This window comes from Mauremys mutica, chromosome 4 (assembly GCF_020497125.1).
Source record: "Mauremys mutica isolate MM-2020 ecotype Southern chromosome 4, ASM2049712v1, whole genome shotgun sequence".
Classification (NCBI taxonomy): domain Eukaryota; kingdom Metazoa; phylum Chordata; order Testudines; family Geoemydidae; genus Mauremys; species Mauremys mutica.
In genome coordinates this window covers 78,698,938-78,708,212 of record NC_059075.1, presented here as the reverse complement: position 1 = coordinate 78,708,212, position 9,275 = coordinate 78,698,938, and the positions used below count along the sequence as shown (strand labels likewise).

Genomic DNA, 9,275 nt, shown 5'->3' with positions numbered 1-9,275 from the left:
CTCTACTCCAGGTTCTAGCCCAGGGCCCTGTGGATTGCAGCTGTCTATAGTGCCTCCTGTAACAGCTGCATGACAGCTACAACTCCCTGGGATACTTCCCCATGGCCTCCTCCAAACACCTTTATCCTCACCACAGGACCTTCTTCCTGGTGTCTGATAACACTTGTACTCCTTAGTCCTACAGCACTCCCACTCTGCTCCTAGCTCCTCACATGCACACCACTAAATAAAGTGAGCTTCTTTTTAAACCCAGGTGCCCTGATTAGCCTGCCTTGATTGGCTGCAGGTGTTCTAATCATCCTGTCTACCTTAATTGGTTCTAGCAGGTTCCTGATTACTCTAGTGCAGCCCCTGCTCTGGTCATTCAGGGAACAGAAAACTACTCATCCAGTAACCAGTATATTTGCCCTCGACCAGATTCCTGTACCCTACTGGTCTGGGTCTGTCACAGGTTGTATTCTCTTTTATCTCAGCTATAGCAGTGCCAACTGCTCTTTTTAACAATTTTCTGAGGCAAATATCAACATGCCTATGTAAAGAAGTATGGGGGTGGGGAGGGAGTATACTAAGGGACAGTCTGAAGCCTGTGGCCTAGGGCTAATCAGGAGGTCCTGTCTCATGCTGGGGGCTGAGCCACATAAACAGGACCGGGAAACAGTGCAGGGAGACACAGGGAAGAGTAGAAATAATAGAAATCTGGAAAGCTGCAGAAGGTGGTAGTTGTTCTCTTAAGCAGCAAGACAGAAACCTAAACTGACACAGTGACCCAGCCACTAGACACTTGCGGTTTACCCAGGTCAGACAGCTAAGGCTTGCAGAGCTTGCGCTGCAGGGCTCTTTCATTGCTGTTTAGACTTCTGGGCTTGGGCTGGAGCCCAGGCTTAGAGATGGGATGTTAAATGGGGTGGGATCTGAGTTACTACAGAGAATTCTTTCCTGGGTGCTGGCTGGTGAGTCTTGCCCACATGCTCAGGGTTTAGCTGATCGCCATCTGGGGTCAGGAAGGAATTTTCTTCCAGGGCAGATTGGCAGAGGCCCTGGGGGGTTTTCACCTTCCTCTGCAGCGTGGGGCATGGGTCTCTTAGTGGAGGATTCTCTGCACCTTGAAGTCTTTAAACCATGATTTGAGGACTTCAATAGCTCAGACATAGGTTAGGGGTTTATTACAGGAGTAGGTGGGTGAGATTCTGTGGTCTGCATTGTGCAGGAAGCCAGACTAGCTGATCATAATGGTCCCTTCTGACCTTAAAGTCTATGAGTCTATGACAGGGTTCTAGAGCCTAGGCTCCAGTCCAATCCCAGGCTCCCAATCCCAGGCTCCAGTCCAATCCCAGGCTCCCAATCTCAAGCCCAGAAGTCTACACAGCAAAGAAACAGCCCCACAGGCTGAGCCCCATGAGCCTGAGTCGGCTGGCACGGGCCAGGCATGGGTGTCTAGTTGCTATTCAGTCATACCCCTCAGAGGGTTGGAGTGGACTATAAGCTTAGGAGCCCTGAACCAGAGTCCTGATGAACTGTTTGTTACAATGATTGTCCCCTTTTAATCAGGTTTCTGGGGGAGGATAGAATTGTGTTAAAAATGTGTCCTTCTTGCACTGGGCAGTTAAAGTGAATCAGTTCCTGCTCTATTTGGAGAAATTAAAGTGATGCACACCTGCAGTGCTAAATTGGGCCACGAGGAGGTGATAAGGTAATGCCTGAAACTTTACAAACACATCTAAGTTTTGAACTCCGATTACTGATCCTTTCTTCTATTGAAAAACAAACATTAGAAATGTTATTTATGATTTACATTAATCTTCATCAGATGCTTCTTTTGCTTCAGTGGGCCTTATCAGTTCCCCCCCGCCCCCCGTTCCTTTTTACAGCATAGTCAAGCAAAATTTGCCTCTGGCACAGCTATCCCCTAATCACTAGTTCATGGTATTTTAGCATATGCCTGCATCATTATGTGAAATTTAGCTCACTGGTAAATAACATATATTTGCTTGAGGAAAAAAAAGAGAAAAACTTAAAAAAAAAAAAAGACTTTTTTTTTTGCCTGTAATGCTTATGTTAATATCAACAATGAAAACCTCTCATGGAGTAGTGAATAAATAAGAAGCAACTGGATTATGGGGCTAAAATTCCAAGAAAGTGTTCTTGAGATGTTAAACCACAAAAGCAAAATTCCTCTGGTTTCTGTAGTCACCAGAACCCTGAGGTTAAGTTAAAGCCTCATGTTTTTAATTCTAAATGTCCCTGTTTGGGTTTTTTATTTGTAATTAATCCATAGATCTTACTCCTAGAACTATTGTACATTAAACAGATGCTTGCTTTTCCCATCTGTGCCCTTTTGCCACCCAAAACTCCCTGTTCTCTTCCTTTGCTGCCTTCACTTATTGACTGTAAATTCTCCAAGATCCTCCCTCGTCCCTAGTGTGCTCCAGGGGGAGAACGCAGATCAAAAAGTCCAGAAGGAAACACTTGAGAGCTGAGAACAAAGTATTCTCAGTGAAGGGGGAACCAGCTATAGAATAACTTCCAAAGGTGATCAGGCAAATTCAGAACCTGGAAAGGCTGCAAAACCTTCCTCTTTGAAAATGCCTTTATACCACAAATATGACACTCCCTTTGACCCCTAAACCCCACTAGACTGTATATATTATATACACACACATACACTCAAACACACACATCCCACTCTAAGATCAAAAAAGAGAATTGGGGATTTTGCTAATTTTTATTTAATTTAACTGCAAGGCGTTCGAATGCTATGGTGATGGGTGGCAGTATATAATCCTGAGATAGATTGATTTCAGTGGAAAATCACAGTCTCTGACTGCTCTCATTCTGATTTTCCTGCTGCTGCTACAATAAATCCCTGAATATCACTAATGCCTGCATAAACTTTTGTCGGGGGAGGGAAGGGGGGAAGAGAGAGAAAATAGGCCCTGATCTGAAACACAATTAAGTCTTTCCCACATCCAAATGTAGGGCTGCAAGGGATCTGGAGACGTCATCAAATCTAGCCCCCTGTACTGAGGGACATCCAAGTATTCCTAGACCATACCTGACAGGTGTTGGTCTAACCTGTTCTTAAAAACTACTAATGGTGAAGATTCCACAACCTCCATTGCAAACCTTTTCCAGATCGTAACTACTCTTATAGCTAAGTTTTTTTTCCTTTCTTTCTAATATATAACCTAATCTCCCTTGCTGCAGATTAAGTCCATTACTTCTTGTCCTACCTTCACTGGAAAGAGAATAACTGATCACCATCCTCTTAATAACAGCCCTTAATATATTTGAAGACTTATCATATTCCCTCTGTCTTCTTTTCTCAAGACTAAACATGACCAATTTTTTTAACCCATAGGTCAGGTTTTCTAACTTTTATCATTTCTGTTGCTCTCCTCTGGACCCTCTCCAATTTGTCTACATCTTTCCACAATACGCCAGCTGAGTTCTCATGAGTGCTAAGTAGATTAGGACAGTTACCTCCTGAATCAGGGGCGGCTCTAGACATTTTGCTGCCCCAAGCACGGCGGAGGGTCCATTGGCTCCACGGTCCACTGGTTCCATGGCTTTGGTGGTCCACCAGAGCTGCGGGACCACCGGACCCTCCGCAGGCATGCCTGCGGGAGGTCCACCGAAGCAGCCTGCCACCCTCACGGCGACCGGCAGAGCGCCCCCCGCGGCATGCCACCCCAAGCACACGCTTTGGCATGCTGGGGCCTGGAGCCGCCGCTGTCCTGAATCATATTCAATCTGTGATGCACTATAACCTCAGATCCTTTTCTAACAGTACTGTCACCTAGCCAGTTATTCCCCAGTTTGTAGTTTTGCACTTGATTTTTCCTTCTTAAGTGAAATACTTTTCACTTATCTTTACTGAATTTCATTGTGTTGATTTCAGACCAATTAGTCAAGGTCATTTTGAATTCTTATCCTATCCTCCAAAGTGCTAGTAACACCTTTCAGGTGGTGTCATCTGAGACTTTTACAAGCATACTCTCCACTCCATTATCAAAGTCATTGTTGGGCTTTGGATCAGGCAAAAAAAAATTTTTTTTTTGAGAAATAACAAAAATAATTTTAGTATGGATGCTGTCCAAAACATATGATAACCAAAGCCACTCACAGGCAAATGTGTAGATTCATCCTGCAAGGTGTAAAACATTCCCAACTCAGTTCTGAATGCTGAGCATCACACAGGATAAAGCATGCTGATTATTCTTATAATTACACTCTCTCTTAGAAATTCTGTGTCTTAATCAGACCCACAATGATCAATTGAAAAGATTTGTATGCGAGGAGGATGTCTGTAAATGCAAAAACACATTTCCAATGAAAAGGCCATTCGCATATACATGACTGCTCTGATAGTTATTCACTAAAGAGTGCAGTTTCACTTCTGAATCCCAGTTTCCAAGACACTTTTGTTCCCGTAGCAAAGTGAATCCTAGATATCCTTTTAGAAGAGTTATTTACTACCACAGAAATAGCACATGGGATTTTACAACACTTATGCAGTAACTACATGTTTACTCTACTGGAAACAGTGGCAATAGAACAATTACTTTCAGCAACACTACTGCGTTATCTGATGATAATATGGTAAATAGCTCAAGGCAATGCTTTGTAATTTCTTCCTTGTTAGAAAATGCAATTTACTCATTTCCAGTTATTAGCCCAACGGGGTTCAAAAAGGGGGATATTTTTGCCAGCTGGCACTGAACAACTTGGAAGAGTGAATTGTTCAAATGTTGCACAATAAGGTGCAATAGGAGAGGGTTATTTTGCCTCTCTTTAAGGCATTCAGCACTTGACATTTTCAAAATCTGTTTTAGGAGTAGATTATTAATGGGTCCATTTGGGTATGGAAAATGCTGTGTCTTTTATTTGCAATGATTTATTATTATTTCAGTTTCTATGAGGAAAAAATAAATAAAGAAAAGACTATTCAACCCCAATTTATTGAATTCAAGTTAACCAAAGTTCTATCTTAACTGAAGGCCAGTTATAAGCTCCTCAGGAGTGGGCTTTTCAGTGCTGCAGAGCTTCTAAACTCCTTGACATTTAATTGTACTCCTGTTGAGAACTATGTAGTGGTGGTAGGGGCAGCTTCTCCTTGGCCAGCTGGGCTTATGCACTTATCTTCAGCACATTAAAATGTTATAAAGGTATGTCTGGTTAAAATGGTCAGCCTAGGATAAGGCAGCTAGCTCTAAATGGTCAGGGGAGTTCTGCTTATCTAGCACCCTTTATAATGTTGAGGTTACACTTTCTCCCATTGAAGTGCATGGAAAAACTTCAAATAACTTCAGCAGGGCAGGATTGGGCCCTGTATGTACAGAGTCACTGGCTTGCTTACTAGCTGGACAGTATTTTCCAAATCAGTGTTTAAAACGCAGTCACAGTTGCTTAACTTGTTGGCAAGCTAACAGGATGACTTGAGGCTCTGCATTTAAAAGGAGGATTGGGGAGAGGCATCTTTTTGGGATGGAAGGTATTCTCCAATTTATATTAAAAGCTGAAACTTTGCTTGTCAGAATTGGCTTTAGGCAAGTGGAAAAAAATAGGGTTTCTAAGTGGCTGAAGCACTGGTATAAGGTTGCTCTGAAAAAGAAGGCTGAGAATGACTTTCAGGAGTTTTAAATCTCTGTGGAGCAAGATGTCTACTTCAAGCAAGTTGTGAAACCTCACATCTCTTTTTTAGTAGATTTTGCTTAGTTTCCTCTTAGTTTTGAAAAAGCATGGAAAGCTTTGTATAATATCTGCCTAGGGCTGTTTTACTGAAGAGTTAAATTATACAATGTCTCTTCCCTTACAGCATTTACTTTTAAATCAGCTAGATCTGCTCCAGTGGACCAAGGTTTGGATAATGAGCATCATTTAATTCTCCCAGATGCTATTCTAGCAAGGGTTCTTTTCCTTTTAGAACATTACACAGGCTGGCTGATGTAATGGTCTTGTTTTCAGGGACTGGTACTTGATAATCTTAGATGCATAATAGATTCTGAAAGAGCCTAGTTATATTTTAAGAGGGATGCTAAGAACAGTTAGGTATACAGTGAAAAACTATTAATAACACAAAAACCTGAAAAAAAACCTGTATGCTCTCAGGTTAGACCCTAAGGGGAACATTTTTAAATGTTAGGTGGCCATCATGTGCTTAATATCCATCAGGAAGTAGGGGTAACCTGACCACCTCTATGAGATTGAATTCAATAGAAATATTGTGTAGGCAACAAGAAGGGACAGATTCTTGTACCTAACTTCTTTGTGCTGCTCTACAAGGGGACTTAAAGCAGCCTCAGATAGGATTCTTGGATGCTGCAAAGTTGCCTTTATATCCCCTGACCTTGGGTATGAGGGCTAAGTATGGGACATGCACAAGTTGAGAATGAGCAGAGCTGGTTTGCTGGGCACACTAGCCCAACCCTCAGATGGAGTGAGCAAAATGAGTATAAAATGCTAGCAAATCAGAACAGTAGTGTGTTATGCTCTCTTTGCACACATGTCATTGACTGTACTAAGTGCAAGGCATTGGAGATCCAGGCTCTCCATGCAATCATAGAAGCACAGAAATGAGGAGCTGGAAGAGACTTTGAAAGGTCATCTAGTGCAATACTGTATGCTGAGTCAGGACCAGGTAAACCTACACCATTCCTGACAGGTGTTTGTCTAACCTGTTCTTGATAGGGATTGCCCATCTTTCCTTGGAAACCTATTCCAAAGCTTAACTACCCTTATAGTTAGAAAGTTTTTTTCCCCTAATATCTAACCTAAATTTCCCTTGTTGCAGATTAAGTCCATTACTTCTTGTCCTACCTTCAGTGGACATGGAGAATCACTATCCTCTTTATAATTATCCTTTACATATTCAAAGACTTATCACATACTCACTATATCTTCTTTTCTCAACACTAGGTATACCTATAAGTCAATTTTTCTAGACCTTTCATCTTTTTTCTTATTTTTCTCAGACTCTGTCCAGTTTGTCCACATCTTCGATAATAGGTGGGACCATTTCTAAAGAAGCCTTGCTGTGCATGAGGGCATTGTGATGAAACGGGCATGCTAACAGATTCAATTTATGTCAGTTAAGAAGAAAAGAGTCTTTCATTAAAAGGATTCTTAGTAGATGAGTGGTACAACAAGGTGACAAAGTTTATGATCTGCCTCAAGTTGTGTAAATAACTGGTATAAGGTTGCTCTATATTTCTGCAGAATGGCCCATCCATCTTTGTTTTTATCTCTCTGTTACTTTTAACTTTCCATCCTCAGCGGTGTTTCTTGACATTCTTCCCATTCTCTTGGACAGGTTTTCTAATTTTCCTCTTGACAAAAGAAACCAGGCATGCAGCCTAGAAATGCTACAACAGTCTCCTGTAGCCAGATATTTGAAACACCTAGCCATCTGCTTTTAATGATGTTACTGAAAGACTACACTCAAAATAATATGCCTGGCATTTTTTAAGGACAACAGAACTTTGTAATAATATATTGACTCATAGATTTTTAAGGCCAAATTGGACCATTGGAATCACCTTGTCTGACCTCTTGCATAATACATGCCATAGAATTTCACCAACTGATTCCTGCATCACTCCCAGTAATTTCTGATTGAACTAGTGCATAATTTTTAGAATTGCCTGGGATTATTGCTGGAGAAAGAGTTGGCACCAGAGTATGAAGAATCAAATGAATTTGCTAATCTCATACCCATGAAAGCTGCTGTCTTCATGGATACCATCGAAACACAGCAGAGGGATGAAGAATAAACCAGACCAACAGCCACCAGATGGAATTTTTCAAATTGTTTCTATTTCCTTCCTTTTCTTTGTCTTAAATTTCCCTCTCAGTTTTTCTATATATGCCCCAGAATAAATCATTGCAGTGGTGGTAAACTACCTGAATAGAAGGTTCACTCTATTTAAATGACAAGAGATTTACAAAATTTGTTTTCCATCTTCTATACAGTGTAAAAGAATTGCAGATTTAACATCAAAATAAGATGCATTTTGGAGTACATTAAAAGACACTATGGACCATCTAGTAAAATGCAGCCAATTACAATGACAGTGTGTTGACATCTTCCAAACATCGCTATGTATGACAGATATGCTTATCCTTTTATGACTTGCCAGTCAGATGTGACAGTGATAAAACATATGCAAAAAAAAACATATAAAGGAAGAAAAGTCCTTATTCAAGGAAGGCTTTGGATGCTGTGCAGTAAAGGAGGCCTGGACACACACACTGAACAATGGGGGTAAAGCACAATAATCAACAACTGCCTCATTAATTGAGCATCACATATTGTATACACTGATTAAGGTGAAGCATCATTGGAAAACTAGTGTGTGACCATTAGAGATTTTTGTGATGTGAATGCAGCAGGAGTCAGAGTTACGGTTGCACTTTTACAATTTCCTGAATTTTGACTGTTTATTAGCAACTGTCACATTCTGTCAATGCACTTATTTTGTATGGGGTAGCTCTCCAATAGTTCTGAAACTTATTACATAGATCTCACCTTTACATACAAGATATTCTGTAGCAGAATTCCTCCCCAGGCTCTCACAGGAGACACAGCTCCTCCCTATCCCTTAATCTGTGTAATGTGCACTATTTAGCTCTATGTAGGGACTGATTATCTACATTTACAGATGAAGTCAAAACAGAGATATTAGGTGATTTGTCCAAGATCACAGAGGGAGTTAGTGACAAAACTATAGTTACAGCTGAATTCTTGGCTTCCACCCCTTTCTGTTGACAGAGACCAGCAGGCAGCACCCCTCTCTCTCTTTTCTAACATTAAATTTGTGCCCAGTAATTCAACACTTTGCACAGGTACTGTGTAAAGACCAAAACAGTCTGTTTTTAAACTGATCCTATGTCCTACTGTAACAAAGCTATGAGTACCAACAATTGCCAACTAAACCAGTCATGTAGCATTAGGACCTTCCATTCAAAAAATACAGGTCTCTGTGACTTCAGCTAATGGGAAGTCTCCATCAGCTAGCACTCCATCAGTAAGAGCATGACTTTTATCCTGTCTGCAGGCTGCAGACAGACTCTAGCGGTCAACGTGGTCCCATGATCATACATTGCAATGCATCCACACTGATTTGACAGATCAAGTTTATCTGTACAGCCATTTGTTCTGTCTTAATCTATCATTGCAGGATAAGAAATATATTATAAAGCCCTTGTTTGTGTTTTGATAGTAGTCTAGGACATTGTCCACACTAGGAAAAAAATTGTGTATTTAAAATGTGTTAGCT

General features: G+C 41.0%; 1 long non-coding RNA gene across 1 annotated transcript in view; it reads left to right on the top strand.

The window, feature by feature from the left end:
* The first annotated feature begins 1,343 nt into the window (after positions 1 to 1,343).
* The window catches only part of LOC123370008, a 54,183-nt gene continuing 46,251 nt past the window's right edge, over positions 1,344 to 9,275 (top strand). Inside the window, exons 1-2 of the long non-coding RNA XR_006579238.1 lie at positions 1,344 to 1,690; positions 5,816 to 5,857. This is a non-coding gene — a long non-coding RNA (uncharacterized LOC123370008). The remainder of the gene's footprint in view (positions 1,691 to 5,815; positions 5,858 to 9,275) is intronic.